This window comes from Carassius carassius, chromosome 13 (genome assembly GCF_963082965.1).
Source record: "Carassius carassius chromosome 13, fCarCar2.1, whole genome shotgun sequence".
Lineage (NCBI taxonomy): Eukaryota > Metazoa > Chordata > Actinopteri > Cypriniformes > Cyprinidae > Carassius > Carassius carassius.
Window position 1 is genome coordinate 29038290 of NC_081767.1, and position 18952 is coordinate 29057241.

General features: G+C 36.2%; 1 protein-coding gene across 3 annotated transcripts in view; it reads right to left on the bottom strand.

Annotated features, from left to right (window-relative positions):
* LOC132156292 (protein-methionine sulfoxide oxidase mical3a) overlaps positions 1-18606 on the bottom strand; it is a 107176-nt gene extending 88570 nt beyond the window's left edge. The window contains exon 1 of one of the 3 annotated variants that reach the window (XM_059565234.1): positions 18506-18606. The gene's annotated coding sequence lies outside the window, so the exon portion shown is untranslated. The remainder of the gene's footprint in view (positions 1-18505) is intronic. The other 2 variants (XM_059565232.1, XM_059565235.1) reach the window with 2 other exon arrangements.
* Between the last annotated feature and the right edge of the window lie 346 nt (positions 18607-18952).

Below are 18952 nucleotides of genomic sequence, written 5' to 3' on the forward strand. Positions count from 1 at the left end.
TGTAAATTCATTACTTGGTTGAATTTCAGCATTACAATGGAATCATAAGCCACTAGTCATAAAATTAATTAGGGTCCTTGACAAATTGGAATGAACGCATCCAAACTGGATAAAGGGGCCTCAATATTTTGCCCCTTACGAGACATAATGTCATTAAAGGGTGAAAAACATGATCTACATCAATTAATCCCATGTGTTAGCTCTTTATCTTTCCAATCTTCCTTTTGTGTGACTGCCTGAAGTTAGTAAACTGCTGCTGTCACCCCCCATGGCAAAAGCAGACACGGAAGAGGGGCAGTAGAGCTGTGGAAAGATTGCTCTCCCATCTCCTCCTTTTGACAGATTTATTCCCAATTAAATTAAGGTCTACTGTACAGTAGATATGTCAGTTAAAGGGTTAAGATCTCCTGGAAGATTTGTTATGTTTGGATGATTCTAGAGACCTTCATGATTATATTGATATATATACATGTCAAAAAGAAAAACTTAGTAATATGAAAATTACATTTCTTTGGGAAGGTTTGCCTTCGCCATGCTTCCTGGAGGGGTAGGAAGTTGACAGCCTCATGTGACAGGAAGGAAGTGGATACCTTTATTTTTTCTTGAAATCCTTTATTTGGTTGTTTACTTGCATGTCAATGAGAAATATAACATGGATAACATCTAGAAAACTTACTTACAAAAAGAAAATGACAACTATAAACTGCGGCAACTATAGTTGCCGGTGGGCTTAAATGGGTTTTAATGTGCTTGATTGCCTTGAAAAACTGCTAATCTTAATAATCCTAAAGATAAACCAGAAATGTATACATTTATAACAAATATTAATAAATAAAAATGTACAAAAATCAATACTGTACATTATCAGATTATATATGATTTGATATATTAATTATAATTTGATATCATTTTGAAATTTGATGCAAAATTTAACCTGGGCATGATTTAAAAACATTCAACCTGCAAAGCAAAACCTAGCTAGACAAGATTCACCCTTTCAGTATGTCCAGCAGGCAAGATGAACTGACTGGATTGGGAAGTGAAACCCACATAGCCTACTCAAAATAGACTGAGGTGCAGAGTCTCATGTCTGGTTTAGTCTGAGATTTAAGTCTGGTCATCGTTTGTGTAATCTGTGTGCAGCATGGGAACTGAAAGAATAACAATTAAGAAGCCATGATATGCCTATCTAGTATTTTTTTTTTTTGTGTGTGTTTAGCAGTTTGAGACTGATACCATGATCTGTTCCTGTGTGACTTGTAGCAAAGTAGGGCCTGCAACAACAAATCAGTGATTATTGTTTTATCAGATGATGGTAAGTGGGAGTTTTACACAGAAATACCTGTAGTCCATCTGAATGAGCTCTTTAACACAGAAATGTTGCCTTTTTATCCTAAGATAATGCCAAAAGTTTCTTGCCACTGTTTGAGAGAAGATAAGAAACATTACACAGGATAAAATGCCAAAAAACAGGCACATGAAGTTAATGTGCTGCAATTACATGATAAGAAACAGCCACAGATTTGTGGTAATTTTACAGGCAGGAAAACTGACCTGCAGTCAGAAAGCAGAGCTGTTAAAGTCATTTAAATGCCTTGCTGAAAACAGAAAAAAAGGCATTACACACTGTGGAACTGTTTGCTTCACACTTGTTTTGAAAAAGCTTGAGTGTGTTTGTAGGAAGTGGCTTTTTGACTACACAGTAGTCACATTGGGACCGTTGTGGGTTGTGATCGGTCCAGGGTTGTGAAACAGCAAGGAAATATTGTATTCCAAATACAGTGCGAGATCCAGATCACCCTGTCAGGATTTAAAATGGATTTATTTGAGTACTCGCCAAACAAATAAATAAATGGACACAAAGGATGATTTATTTGAGTTGAAATTTTTTAGAATATTGGAAAAATGTGAAAAGAAACCATAGAAAGATACGAGACAGAGACTAGTTAATTCATTTAGATGTTTGGGGCTATATGGTCATTATACAAATATGTCTGTCAAAACCAGACAATCAGAATCAAGTATTCTAGAAAGCCATAATAAATGAAGCTGTTGAAGTCTACTTACGTTTGTGTTCACATGGTAAACTTCATTAAATAGTGCTTGGTATGCAGGTCCATGGAACCCGTGGAAGTAAATGAGGCCATTAACTTATCGCTCCACCTAAGTGCGTGTGGTTAAGATAATATTCATTCCAACATACCTTTACATTTCACTCTTCATAAAACACATTGGACTTTTTCCCTTAAATATATGCAACTATTTAAGGAAATCGCAAAAGAGATTAGGTAAAATGTGATTCAAAATGGTGGAAAACGATTTAATTCGGTCAAATCCACCTAAAATAAACACTTGTTTTTTTTAACAATAATAATAACAATTTTTCTGAACAGTTTCTTGAGCAGATAAGAGTAACTATTTTGAAGGATCATCAGAAATATGTTAGATTAGATTACTCAGATTACACTGGATATCATTTATAATAATCATTAACACAAATAAAGTCACTTTTTAAACAAAGACATTTGATAATGAATAAAAAAATAGACATCCATCAATGTCATCCATGCAAATCTATAAATCCTGCACACATTAAACACATATTTGTTTTCTTTCTCCAAGAATGAGCAATTGTAACAGTAACCACAAGAAGATCTCTCGCATTGAGAAAACACAATAGGTTGGAATGAACCTGCTTAAGTTCTTTGTTCTCTCTCTGTCCTCCACACCATGCATCACTCCTCATTAGACTAAATCTCCTGCTTCAAAAGGTCACCGTCAAGATGACCTTGCACTTGCCCCAATTTAGCGCATACTCAGACTGCAATGTATACTTTTTGTCCTTCTTGAAGTAAGCAGTACATCTGTGTGTGTGTGTGTGTGTCTTAGTGCCTTTCTCTGCCTTTTCTCACACTCAAGGCTGCATTGTGTTTAACTGTCCGTGACTCATGATGGTGCATGTTTAAGTCACCGCACTTATCATCATGGCTCCCATTTCCGAGTTTATTGAGCGGTGTGTGGGGCTAGATACATATATCAAACTAACAGAGCAGAACCCTGGACCTGTCAGGCCTCAGAACAGTGCACTTCAGAGAGACAATGAGAATATCTACCAACATCATACTGTATATAATACACTTAGTGTATTATCATTGCATATAGACTAATAGCATAAGTTTAAAGAAATATATAGCACAAACTGGAAAACAATTCACAAAATGACCTTTGTTAGGTTTCAGAATATAAAGTAAGAGATATATTGTTCAAAATGAAGACAATAAGTCTTGGATGCATTTTACCTTGCAAACTTTATGTAACATGTTCATATGTTAATATGATGAGCTACTCCGGTGGTTATTCTGCAGTGTCACTTGTGAGAACTTGAGAGGAACCGACTCCTTAAATATACAAAAAATCGCAAGATTGACTGGTTAAAATAATAAAAAATTATTGCTCAAAAAAAGTGTTTGTTCTGGGAAAGCTCTAGCGTAATTTTGTTTAATATTTTGTATCTAATGTAGGGTTTCCCAAACTTGGGTTCGGAAGGTAACTGCAGGAAATGTGGGAGTTGATCAAGCCAATAAGTCAAGCTTTTTCTTCATTTTTGTCTAAATAGGCAAATGTGACATTATCTAATTAAATATGCACTAATACATTTTCAGAGCTGAAATCTGATTCATTGGATAAAGCCAGGTTCCATTTTTTTTATTAATTTGACTGACATTACAGTTATGGGGTTTTATAGGGGGGGGATTTTGGATATCTTTTTTTCATCACACCATTAATCAGAAATTAACCATTAAGGCAAATTATATATGAATGTAGCCCTCTATAAAAACCTTCAGAATATAGATAGGAATAAAATTGTATAGTTTGAAGAAGATTTCTGGCCTAGTGCATGATAATTTTTTTTTTTTGTTGAGAAGACTAACTTTAAAGATATATTGTAATTGACATCTACAGACACAAACAGATAGAAATTCAAAAAATAAATAAATAATAAACATTTAAAAGTGTATTTTGAATGTTTTCCCCACTAGTCTGAAACAACACATTATGAAAAGCCAAAAATTGACCAGTGCATGATAAAACAAATATTATTATAATTTTTTGCCTGTATAGTGTCTTGTCTTGTCAAAATCGTACCTGCACAAAGATCTCCTAATCAGTTTCAATGTAACAGTACAGACTTTTTCGAACAGATCAGCATTACAGTCTGAGGATATATATCTGCCATATATGGATATGTCTTCCTACACACTTCCCCTGAGTTCCTTGAAACCGAACATCATTGCAAATGTTTTTGGGTCAGCCAAAGAAATAATACTCTCTCTACTCAGACATTATAATGCCCTCAAGCTGATAACTTGATAGCTCATTTAACCACATTTTTCTAGGACAGAGCAGTTCCTAAAGTAATCTAGAGGAGATTTCCAGGTTCCCAGGGGCTGTGCATGGGTCAAATGTCATTACTTATAAGTGACTGCCCTACATCAAAGTCAGAGTCAGAGAGTATTAATAGTGACACTGAAACTGAAAGTCTCAGAGTCCTTCTGTTATGTTAACTGTAACAACAAATGAGCCATTTCATTCAGACCACATGCAGGACTGGTAAATATTGATCAGGGTGTGTCAGTCTAGAAAGACTGCGAGGACAGGAACTGATTTAAAGCCGTTTGGATCATGGTTGCAGATCAATGTCAGATTGACAGAACTGTCCTGCTAAGATCTGGGCTCACAAGGGCTTACAGTCAATCAAGTCATCAATCTGTAAATTTGTTTCTAAACAGAGAGTCTACCAACCAACTAAATGCTATAATAGTTCATGGAACTATCAGATTTTGAGTAGCAGGTTTTTGAGTAATTAAATATAATGCAAATTACAATACAGTATTTTATCTTTAAATTATATATTTAATTTATTTTTACTAGACACCTTCAAATGTACATACACAACATAGCACTGGATCTCAAATGGTTCACTTAGAAAACATATCGTTTTATTTTGATGCAAAATGTGCTGCAAAGCACAGTCACTTTAACTATGCTCTGTCAGAAAACATGCTATAATTGGATGGATCTTTACTTTGTGTGGCCAACCGAATTGATGATTTATGTCATGCCTATGCAAGCACAAAAACATATTTGCCTGTATTCGGATGCAAATTGCATTTCTTAAATAATGTCCCTCTTGGGAATGTGTTCTTTATTTGATCATTCACAGCATTCACAATGCACTTCAATTCACTGCTGAATGAGTTGAGAGACTCTCACCCTCTTATCCACCCTCCCAGTAGCCAGCATTCCCGTTGACTCACTCTTACATAAATAGTACACTGTCAATCGCTGTCACTCCATTTCAACACAAGTGGTATTTTAACTGCCACTCAGCCATCAAATGTTACAAAATGAACCTTAATCACAGTTTATGGTCAAGTGAAGTATTCTATATGAAAGTTACAGCTAGATTGCAAACACTCATTTCTTGTAAACAAATGACAGGGTTAATAATATAACACAATATTTTGCATAGCCATTTTGCTTATTTTTACTAATTCTAAGCTTCTAAGTTCTGATGAATAGAACCGGACTGCATTGCAACATTTGGGTGAGCCCTCTTTGCCTGCTCTCAGTAGACTGATGTAACAATTTAAATATGTTCTGTTTAAAAAATGATCTCAAGCCTCCAAGACAAATGAGTCAACAGAAAAAAAAGAAACAAAGAAAAGAAAAATAAAACCTTAAAAGTGTGGACAAATAAGAAACTGCATAAAGCTTTTTATCATGCATTGAGAATTTTTCATCTTTCTTTCATGGAATACAATTTTTAGGCAGGAGGAGGTCTAGGATAAAAAAATAAATAATAATAAAAATAAAATAAAAAAATTAAATGATTCAACCATATGTGCAATATTTGATTGAATATAACATTAAGTTATATTACCTTGTGTGAAGAGCATACTGAAATTATGATTTAAATATTGATCATTTTCTCAATCTATCAAATGTTTCCAAAAGACTTTCAAAAATAGTGCGAACAGAGATCAGAACATAGAGGTGTATAGTCTACTTTTATGTTGCTTTTCATAATTTTAAGTGATGCCATTTCAGCAATGCAAGTGATGCAAGTTCAACTTCTAAAAATGCAAAAAACTAAAAATAAAAAGTTGGAGTCTCGGGCTAGTGGGAATTGTAGGTGGGGGGAGTGAATGTACAGCGCTCTCTTCACCTTCAGTACCACGACTGAGGTGCCCTTGAGCAAGGCACCGAGCCCCCAACTGCTGCCCGGGCGCCGCAGCATGAATGGCTACCCACTGCTCTGGTTGTGTGTTCACAGTGTGTGTGTGTGCACTTTGGATGGGTTAAATGCAGAGCACAAATTTGGAGTATGGGTCACCATACTTGGCTGTATGTCAAAAGAAGCACAGTGAAATACAAAAACATTTTCCGTGTAAATGGCCCCTTACTGGTCAGAATATACAGTAACTGTACATTCCATTACTCAAGTCAAAGTTTATTCATCAAATGCTCAACAGGCAAATTAAGCATGAAGAAATAATTGCAGGCATAGAAATGATTACTTGATTATAAAAGTATGCTAACATCATGTATACACTCAGGAAACATAAGCCTATCAGTCTTACATAAAACATAAAAAGAAAAAAAAACAAAGACATAAGATATGTTGGGCTAAACTTATACATCTGTAAAGTTGTACATGCAGTGTTCTACTGTACACAATCTCCACATCACACCCACTAACACACACTGCAGCTGTTCAAATATTGTGACATGTGATCTCAACTGGACACAAAGGGCCATTTAACCAAGAATTGAGAGACAAAAGGGAGAAGGAGAGAACAAGTCTACCATTAGACTGTCCTCTATCTTGGGAGAGAATAGGAAGCATTGTGCAGCATGCAGCACAGAAGTACACTAAAGTTAGACACACACAAACAAACAAACTGCTGTTCATCCAACTGCACAAGATTACACACATAACCGTGCTCAACACACACACACCATGACATCAGTTCATCCATAGGGAATACTGGGACACACCATTTGTTTCAGATGTTCAGCTTTTTGTTTGACAGAGAAAAAAAAGGTATTCCAGTGACATATAATTTGACATACTGTTTGCTAGCAAAGTTTACAACTAAGAATGTCTTTCCTTAAAGAAACAGTTCACCTAAAACTGAGCATTTGCCCAAATTTTACTCACCATCAGGTCATCCAAGATGTACTGTAGATAAGTTTCTTCACTGAAACAGATTTGGTGAAATTTATCATTACATCATTTTTTCACCAGTGGATCCTCTGCAGTGAATGGGTGCCGTCAGAATGAGAGTCCAATAAATGTGATGATAAAAACATCATAATAATCCACATGACTATTAAGTAAGAAGCTGTGTTTTTGTAATAAAGGGGGTGGGTGGGGGGGGGGGTACAACGGTGTCTCATGTATTCAGAGTTGTTCACAGTGTTAAAGAGATGGATTCTCATGCTAAACATGGCCAAAGTTGAAAAAAAATTATTTAGAAGGATGACTGAGAATATCTTTGCCGAAAATCTTACTTCCGGGTTGGTACAAGTTTCGTTTGTTTTTTTCCATCATGAATCTAATGACGTAGATGAAAGCGGAACTCCTTATATGAGCATTTCTTCCGGAAAAGCGTGCCCGCGCACACATTGACCAGAGGAGAGTTCAAAATCGTCGCAAGCGCTGCATAAGATTTGTTTGAGAATGCCTACAAATAAGTGTGTTTTTGGATGTGAGGGAAAGATTACCTTGTTCAGCTTTCCCAAGAACCCAGCGTTACATGAACAGTGGATGCAGTTTGTTTTTCCGGGGCAGCAACGGAGTGTATCAAGTGCATTTGTGTGTTCTGGTCATTTGAGTGACGGATGTTTTATAAACAAGGCCGAAGTCGACGCTGGATTTGCACATCATTTGCTATTAAAACATGGAGCCGTCCCTGTGATAAAAGACCCCATTCATGTAAGTACAATTGCATAAGATTTCTGTATTTTGTTGGAAATCAGCACATAAGTGAATATATGTTAATGGAAACAACACGAAACATCAGTATTATAGCTCCGCCCATGGCACGCCTCCAGGAGCTCGGCTTTTTATGGAAAGAATCGGAAAGCTGTATATTTCTTTTATAAATATGATAAAACTAAAGACTTTTTGGATATATGAAGGATGCAGTACTACTCTATAGGTATTCAAGATTAACACGAGATTAGGTGAAACTGTGTATGTTATGTACCCTTTGATGAACATATGATCATGTATGTATGTATATAAGTATACATACTTAAATGCATACTGTTTATTTAATTAATAAATTGCGCTCTGTTGTATATTTTATGTATAATTACATAGCTTTTTATTTGGCCATGATACAACTGCAGCCTTATGAGTGTGCATGGAGTGAAAACCACATATTTTATATATAATTACATAGCTTTTTATTTGGCCATGATACAACTGCAGCCTTATGAGTGTGCATGGAGTGAAAACCACATAAAAATAACCATGACACACTACTAAAAGGTCAACAGAGGCAAGTGTGCCAGTTGCTTAGAGCTGTGACACACCACCTCAAAATATTACGTTGACATGCTAATGAAAACAGCAAACCTGCATGCAACAGGTTCTTAATGAAGCAATTCGCTTTCCTCTAGACCTCGGATAGAATATGTGAATTAGAGACTATTACTTCCAAATGGATTACATTTGGAAAATTAGAAGCACATTTGAACGGGATATCCACGTTATGCTACAGTAACATGAAAACAGATGATGTCACGATCAAAATACACAGCTAAATAGATATGAGTCATGATGACAGCCAGCTAAGGAGTCCTTAAAATGTCATTCCTAATTTTGTTAATAACTCTTAGATTTAACAGAGGACAGATCTCTCATTATGGGTTCATAATATTATTCAAACAATATTTGATGTCTTAAACACTATAAAAAGACTGGAGCAATCTGCACAAACAGTGCTCTAGTTGGCTAAAACATTTGGCAGAAGAAACAGACATTTTTAATAAGTGTCTGTTTATTATAAAATATAGACAGAACTCTCCCACTCAACACACTGCCAGCGTGGGTTCATACAATATCTCACTGTCCACTGTCCCATTTTGCAGACCTATGAGAAGGTCATTCGGTAACACTGCCTTAGTCTACATTCAAAAGATAGATAGATAGATAGATAGATAGATAGATAGATAGATAGATAAATATGAATATAATATCAATCAGTTGTAGCTCAATGGAGACAATTATCAGTTAATAATGGCCTTATTTTGGTCTGCTTCTCACACAAAGGTATCATATCACTTCAGAAGACTTATAATATAATGCATGCACAGAATGTATGGTCCACTTTTTGATGCTATTATTGGGTATTCACCTCCTTTCTATGGAACAAAGTGATCAAAAAATGCAAAAAAAAATTCACCTTTTGATTTTTTGATTGTACGGGTCTGGAACAACATGAGTTAATGACAGAAATGTCTTTTTTCCCATGATTTCAGTGGTTTGTGAGGTGACTAGATCATTCTGTATGAATCACTCTTGGCACTCAGCATGGTATATGACATCAGTCTCAATGTCCTGTTCCAAAAAATATTCATCCCCGCCCTCCTCATAGAAAAGTAGAAAAGAGATGTGTTATTACTTCCAAACAAAGATGTCTTTTTCACAAGACTGTACAGCGCTGTGAGGATTCATCATTACGCGAGGCAAAGCTAACTTTCTCAGACAGGAAGATTTATGACAATCAAATTTATATCACATCATCTATGTAGAGTGAAGGTCATCTACACACAAGCAATCTGGTTTGTCTCTAAATTATTTATCATATAATAGCCATATCACCCTGGAGCCCAAGACCGGTTTCCCACTGAAGCTAAGCAGGGCTGAGCCTGGTCAGTACCTGGATGGGAGACCTCCTGAGAAAACTAGGTTGCTGCTGGAAGAGGTGCTAGTGAGGCCATTAGGGGGTGCTCACCCTGTGATCTGTGTGGGTCCTAGCGCCCCAGTGTAGTGATGGGGACACTATACTGTCAACAAGCACCGTCCTTCGGATGAGACGTTAAACCGAGGTCCTGACTCTCTGTGGTCAGTAAAAATCCCAGGATGTCTTTCGAAAAGAGTAGAGGTGTAACCTTGGCATCCTGGCTAAATTCGCCCATTGGCCTCTGACCATCATGGCCTCCTAACAATCCCCATATCTGCTGATTGGCTTCATCACTCTGTCTCGTCTCCACCAGTAAGCTGGTGTGTGGTGGGCGTTCTGGTGCACTATGGCTGCCGTCGCATCATCCAGGTGGATGCTGCACACTGGTGGTGGATGAGGAGATACCCCCAGACTATGTAAGCGCTTTGAGTGCCTATGAATTATTATTATTATTTATTTTATTCAGACAGTCAGAAATGGAATCTGCCAAATAAAAAGCTCATCTTAACCTAGAGCACCCACTGAGAGAGCAGAACAACTCACAGACTCGTCAGCACAACCAGATGATCTTTCTTATGTGAGCAATCATGGATTAAAGAAGGGATATTTTAGTTATTGGATGTTAGAGTAATCCAATTAGAATATTTGTAAAGAACCCATGAATGTTCAGTGTTGAATCAGTGTTACATGTAATTTTCATGAAGCTATATTGTCTCAAGTATATGAGAGGACATTTTTCATTTGCATCCTTTATACTGTATAGTGACAGATTTTTTTTTTTTTTTTTTAAAGCAAACATAAATTGTAGCATGCAACACCATCTGTAATGTGACACAATGTAGGGCGGTACCTTATTTTACTCATCAGGTATTTGTGGGATGGTGAAAGTGGAGTGATTTTTGCCAGAATACGAGTTTGCTAAAAGCAAACAAATAAACAAACAACAACAACAACAAAACCTGCTTGTTTAACATGTTTAAGTAAATTACATGGTTGATGGCAACGGAAAACAAATGGTGTTTCAGAGGGAGACCAAGCAATTATATTTTGAATGATTATGAAGCCAAATATTTTTATTATGCATGAATAATTTGTTCATTCTAAAATGAAATTACTCATCATTTACTCACCATATGCGCACCACACACACGTTTGTTTTTGTGAAAAGTGGGGAGATCCCATAGGCGTAATGGTTTTTATACTGTACAAACTGCATATTCTAAGGCCCTACACCAACCCTACACCTAACCCTAACCTTCACAGGAAACTATGTGCATTTTTACTTTCTCAAAAAAAAAAAAAAAACTCATTCTGTATGGTTTATAAGCGTTTTGAAAAATGGGGACATGTTTTATGTCCTCATAAGTCACCCTCTCCTTGTAATACCTGTGTCATACCCATGTCATTATGAGTTGTGTCCTGATATGTCACAAAAACAAGAGCACACACACACACACACACACACACACACACACACACACACACACACACACACACAGCTATTTTGTTTATATAATGAATTTGACCCCATTGACTTTCATTGTATAACTAAATAAATAAATAAATTACCATTACCTGCCTGCATGCCACCAATCCTCCGTCGTCTGATCTTATTGTACGTTGCATGACTGCTGAAACTTAGCACGATACAATATGTAAAGATGTCTGGGTGGAGTGGCTCTGGTATCCCGACATGTATGTGGGTGGAGAGTGGAGTCTATTCAAGTCTGTGTATCTATTCAAGCGAGGACCCTTCTTAATCATCTGTGTTTGCACTCCACCAAGGAATGTACTGCATAAAAACGAAGTGCATATATGCGTGCATACTGTACATAAAAGTAAGACTGGTTCGATAATGCAGAGAACACACACATGTGAAATGTGAAATGTGATCTTGGGATTGGAGAACAACAAATTTGCTGCCTGTAGCTCCAGTCCTGCTCTTTCTGCTAAACCAATTACAAAACTCTTTCTAGTTGTTTTACGATTCAAAATACCTTTCAGTATGTTCTGTGGCCATGGATTTGCTGATGTTGTTTTTTTCTCCTACAGATGACTTGAAGGACCTGTACATTACGGTGCAATTATTATTATTATTATTATTATTATTTATATGTTTAACTACCACAGTATCTTATCTCCGATTTGTGCCACACAAATTTGTGTTGATTGCGAGTGACGTCACATGCACAGGTGTCTGAGAATGAAAGTGCATGTCTGCAGCCAATCCCTATTGACCAAGGCACTCAGGATAATAATTTATGAGTTAATGGCCATGCATTAAGTAGAATGTAGTCATTAACTTGTAAAGATTACAGGCTCAGAGTGTCAGACTTTGATCAAACTGAATGTTTTTGATTCAGTTAAAGAATCAGCTCATAGTCATTCATTTAGTAATTAGACTACATTGTTGCCGATTTATGCTTCTGATTGACTTAGAAGAACCAGCTCATGAAGAATCCTTCGTTTCTGAATCAGACTACACTGGTTGTGCTTTAGTGTTTTTGAATTACTAAAAAGAACCAGCTCATGAGTCGTTTGTTCTTAAACAGAACTACACTGGTTGCGTTGTTGTTTTTACCTCCTTGAAAACTCAATAGAAATACTTGTTTTTTTTTTTGTAGTAGTGTTTTTTAAAGCACATGGTATACTAATTATACACTCCACTGAAAATAAATGTAATTATTTATTAATAAATAAGAATTTTCAGTCCGAATTGCTAAATTTAGCAATGATATATCAAGGTATATAAATATAAATAAACGTGCACTTGCATGCAATTATAATGAACTGTCTCTCAAATATTTCTCTTTACGATACTAAATCCACCTTCACCCGACCTTATCTTAAGGTAATGTCAACATGACTCACTCCTCTCTGTTGTGTGCAAAAGCAGAGTCAAAGGTATGTCAACGTCACAAAACTCCTGAGAGTCATTTTATGGAGGAAAAAAAGCACAGGCATTTAGTATTTCATAACGCTATGGTATACGCTGTATACACAGAGTGAGTGCTGCTTTGTCCCGCCAGAGAATGAGGCTGACAGCACTGGGTCTGGAGTTGTTTTTGGCTGAGAAAGTGCCCACTGTCTAAGGCTTTCAATGGTGGAAGTAAGTTTCTGGCCTAGACTCACAAGTTCAACAGCTATCCAATGCCACTTGACTAAACACGGACAGAAACACAAGTCATGTGTGGCAATAAAAGGCAGTAAAAAGGTAGAATAAAGTCATTTTAGTGCTCTCTTAAGTCTCTTATGATTGCATTTATTTTATCGATAATTTTATCAACCAGTCTTCAGTGTCACATCATCCTTCAGAAATCATTTAAATATGGTAAATGTGCTCAAGAAATAGTTTTTTTATTATTATAACAGTTAAAACAGTTGTGCTGTTTAATATTTTTGTGGAAACTGCTAATTTAGTTTAAAGATTCTTTGATAAATTGAGTTCAAGAAGAACATTATTTATTTTTTAATATTATTATAAAATATTTTATAAATAGTGACAGTGTAAACATCTATACCGTCAATGTTGATGCTTTTATGCATCCTTGCTGAATAAAAGTCTTTTCAATGGCTAAACATGTCAAATAAAGCTAAAACGTCACACTGGCAGCAATGTTCAGCAACATACTGTAGAAAGCAGAAGTTATTCATTTTCTTTGAGGGTTGGCAATTTAATGCCGTCTGAATGTCCCTTTACATAACCAAGTGCAAAAACAAACACTATTGATTGGGGATCGGGAACAGGGCTTATTCTGGATTGCATTAAACCACCGTAAACAAACATTCTGTCTACTTTAAGCCAGTCTAAATCTTTTCCACAGACGATCAGTTTACACTCTGAATTTTATTTTAATTTTTTTGATGCTCCAGACATCATCATAAACAGACAAAACCTTTCCAACCCAATGAGACTGAAAGACTTGGACCATATTAAACTGTCCCTCTCCAAAGCTGTCTGATTCAATTTCCTCAAAAACTTTATAATAGGGGTGAATCAGACTGATTTTGATTTAAACTTCAAGTCACGATCCAGCCTGACATGCCCACAATTCATCAGGTTTATAATTTAATCCCATGATTATGGCCTTGTAATATGATAACAGCCCCAATCTGCTGCTTAATTCATAACGATTAGCTATAAGAGATGGCTTTGGTTTCTATCAAGCTCCTACAAGCTGATTTTGAACCCAAGCACACTGCTACAGCTCTGGATAAATGGCTTCAGCCACAGAGACACAACCAAGCCAGTGATTCACAATCATTCACTACAGACGAAAATGGCCCTGAATTGGGTCCATGTGGGCTGTAGGGCTTTGCACTGGCATCTGAAGCTGACCCACAAAGGAATCGGCCTCATGGAATGATTAATGCTATTGGGTTGTGGAGGATACGGCCACAGATGGGGTTACAGCAGGGTAATTGGGGGGTTTGTGAGAATGAGTGCTGACGCAAAGAAAGGTCTGTAGGCAAGGAAAGAATATGTCTGACTGGTTAGTGCAGGGATGAGGATGAAATATGAATGGTCCACGTCATCAGGCAATCTGAAATAGCAGCCTTACAGAGTTAAGTCCCATCTGTGTTGACAATCAAAACATAAATCTGAAAACTGCATAGTGCATAGCACACACAGCACAACAGAAACAAATGGAATGAAACTGTTCTCTTTATAGACGGTTTCATCGGGCGCACGCGCCTGGACCTAAGTTAACTTTCGGTCGGTATTGTGTATATCGGTCTGGCTGCGGTGCCTTCTACAAACGCAGTTAAAGTCAAGGTGATGAGTAGACTGAAGTTGGGCTCAGGTGGTTGTGTTGCGGGATGTGTTTCCCATACATTTATTTATTTTTGGAGACTCGCCACAATTTTAAAACTGATCGATTTTCAAAAAGGCTTCGTTGAATAAACATGAGTAACGTTATGTACTGCACATTTAATAATAATAATTCCTTACATTTATATGTTTAAATGTCAAAACGAGGCACAGGTGTTTTTATATCGCTGTATTTCTGAAGGAAGACTTGCATGTTATATGTCTGATAAAGCAGCGTGTGAGCATACGAGCTCTGCTTTGTTTACAGCTGTTACTGGGGAAACCTCTATTTCTCGCGCTTTATGTCTATGCTTTAAAACATCTACTGCTGGAAAAGAATGATTTTGCATTTTCATTAAGTCCGCCTGATCCACGCAGCAAACATATTTTGTTTGTTATCAAAAAATATCTACTCTAGAGGGACTTGGCTGTTGTTATTGATTCCATATATCTATGATTGATTCTATTTGGAAGTCTACCGGAAGTTAACTTAGGTCCACAAAAGCGCGCATGCACAGTAACGTTTGTTTATGTTGTTGCCGTTGAAACCGTCTATAGGCTATAACTTATAACATTTATAATTATAATTTATATAACATGTAACTTACATTAGAGCTCTAACACACATAGACCTCCACAATTAGTTATTACTATGAACTTTATTTTTTTATTCTAAATTTGTAAGATTTTAAATGCATTTAATTACGAAGAAATAATAATAATAATAATAATAATTCAGTTTAGACTGTTGCTGGTGTATATGCTTTTTATTTAATAAAAAACCGGCTCACAAAGTGTCATTCATTCAGGAATCAGACTATACAGGTTGCACTGTATGTTTTTGAATCACTAAAAGAACCACCTCATAAGAGTCACTCGTTTAGGAATGAGAGTACATTTTTGCTGATTTGTGCTTTCGATTGCCTAAAAAAAAAAACGCTCATGAAAAAACAGTAAACAGACTACACGGGTTGCACTGTGTTTTTGATTTACTTAATAAAACAAGCTCAAAAGAATAATTTGTTCCAAAATCAGACACTGGGTACACTGTTTGTTTTTGATTCACCAAAAGAGCCAGTCATTCGTTTGGGAATCAGAGAACATTGTTACTGATTCTGCTTTTGATTGACTTTAAAAACCAGCTCATGGAGAATCATTAGTTTTGGAATCACTCTACACTGGTTACACTGTATGTTTTTGATTCACTAAAAAGAACCAGCTCATATGAATTGTTTGTGAATCAAACTATAGTGGTTATATTTTGTTTTTATGTGAGCCCATTACACCTCAACAGAAAGACTTTTCTTGAAATTGTGTTTATATATATATATATATATATATATATATATATATATATATATATATATATATATATACACACATATATATATATATATATATATATATATACATATATATATATATATATATATATATATATATATATATATATATATATATAAATATAACAGAGGCAGCAAACTCACATTCACAACTTTAGAATTAGATTTATTTTTCTACGGCCCTGAAAATTCAAGCGGTGCAGGAAACATAAATGGATAGAACATAGTGATTATTCTCAAATATGATATGTCTTTGACGTTGTTCAATAACAATTTGATGTTTCTATATACTCACAAAAACCTTCACTTTTCCATCTTGTTTTGATCTTGCTGACACCGCCCATTTAAAGGATCAAGCATGCGGCTTCTGGGAATGCGGGTCATTCGGTTTAGGACGAGATTCTTTCCTATCATCCACAGTGATTTCTCATTAGTCATTATAGCAAGTTGTGAGTTGTTGATGCTAATAGCATTATGCAGATTTATGTTGGATGACCCATAAGACCCTTGTGTAAACATCCACCCACCCTCCCTTACACCCCCACTGAGACCCTCCATATGGTCTGTGTCCCAGGAAACGGCCACTCAATAATGAACAATCATCAAGGTATTATGAGACTATGGGAGTGAATTAATGGCTTATTTTCTGTGTATCATAGGTTTTTTTTGGTATAAATGGTTTGGCAGCTGCGTATCCCCTCTTTGTAATGATTTGTGATGATTATACACACACACACACACACACACACACACACACACACACACACACACACACACACACTGTATCTTATGAGGCTCATAATAGTGTACATCAGTCAAGATGCTATCACCATTTTTGTGTCTTAATTTAAAACAGTGTATAAATAATCTACATTTCATTGTAGTCATAAACAACTATCTGACGCACATGTGTCCCTCAGATGTGTTCATTATGCAATACTGTAGACATGATTGTTCTTCAGCCCCAGAGCATTACAGCACAGCTGTCATTAGAGAGACAGCACTGATGCTCATATCACCAGTATTGTAAGTCATTGCACCCGTGACCCACATTCAATACAAACAATAAGTTGTCAATCAAACACTATGACAATTTAATTCATTTTACTATAAAGAACTATTAGAATGCATAACAAAAATCCAATCATTATGATTATTAAATAAGGTACTATAAAACCTTTTTGTAACTATCCATATTTCTAATTGTAAAATAAATTTCAGTTTTAGAAAGTCACTATTATATATTACATTAGCATTATATAGGCCCTCATCTACCCATTTTCCATACATAAAGTACAGATAAAGTAACTAGGGCAGCTTAGTAAGCATTTTCTGTCTAACAACATTGGCAACAAAAATGCTCTGCTGTGGTGGGTTGATTCAGTCAGTGAAAAGAAATCATTTGTATTCATCAGTCCCTCATCACATGAGTCTGAACTCTCCCACTCAACACACTGCCAGCGTGGGTTCCTACAATATCCCACTGTCCACTGTCCCACTTTGCTGACCTCTGACAAGGTCATTCGGTAACACTGCTTTAGTCTACATTCAGAAGATAGATAGATAGATAGATAGATAGATAGATAGATAGATAGATAGATATGTTCCACATCAGTGTGTGTTCTTTGTGTTTTTCATCTGTGTTTAGTGCTGTTGTGTTTGGCTCTGCAATGCGGCGTCCTGTCATTCAAATCAGCGCAAGAAAAATATCTTTCATAACTTCCCCTCCTACAACCTTATTTTAAAGCACCACCAGAGAGAGAGAAATGTATGACCCATTTACAGAATCTGCGTCAACACCAGGAGCATGACAGTATCCTGCTGTGATCATAAATGTACCTCACTATCAAATGAATATGATATATTAATTTTTTTTTTTGCATGTACACGTTCAAAAGGTTTCTATCCAATTGTAGGTTTTTTAAAACCTAAACCTGTTTTGCCAACATTGCAGTTTTATCTGATTTTGTTTGCATTACACCAAAACGTTACAGTAATGTTTTAAGGCTAATTAAAGAAAACCTGTCATTTTCAGTATATTTTCGCAACATGTTATTCTGGTTATACTGTAAAAACATTTTGTGACAGTTCACCCTCAGTCTTCTCTAAACACCAACTGCACCTGGACCATTATGACTTGATTTGGTCTTTCTCATCACAGCCTAAAAAGCATATGATATCAGTATGAACTACAAACATTAAGTGGACGCCCCCACATGTAGGAGAGTATCTTGATTTAAACAGATGAAATACAATAACCCAATCCACAGCATTACCACTGTGTCATTTGTGGCCTTTTAGATTCCAAATAAATAATGCACACTGTCTATATGCAAACTGTATGATAAGAAAATTGTGCTGATACTTACAGAAGGATGTGTCCAAAGTGCTAAAGCAAAGAAAACAGAAACACACTCATCATACAGGGTGATGTAAGATCATTTCTGCTGGGCACCAGTCTCTGCTATCCCACTGTTGTCTCTCGGTCTCTCTCACTCTCTTTAATTCCTGCGACACATGAACGTTTGCTCTGCTGGTGAGCTCTCTGTCACACACTATACTCACATCTTGGTAACTGTCCTTCAGAGGTAGATTAACTTACACTTTGGGCTAAGACACTTAAGACACACAGACGGGATTACAGGAAAGGGTGACAAAGGAGAACCAGAGGACAAAGCATGATGTCTGTCTGATGATCAGGTATACCATCAAGAGCAAAATCAAGATATCTGAAAATCATCACTTTCATTTTGAGCTAAATAACAGTGTATTTGTGTTTAGTTAAACATTTTGACTTGGTCATGTCTGAAACAATT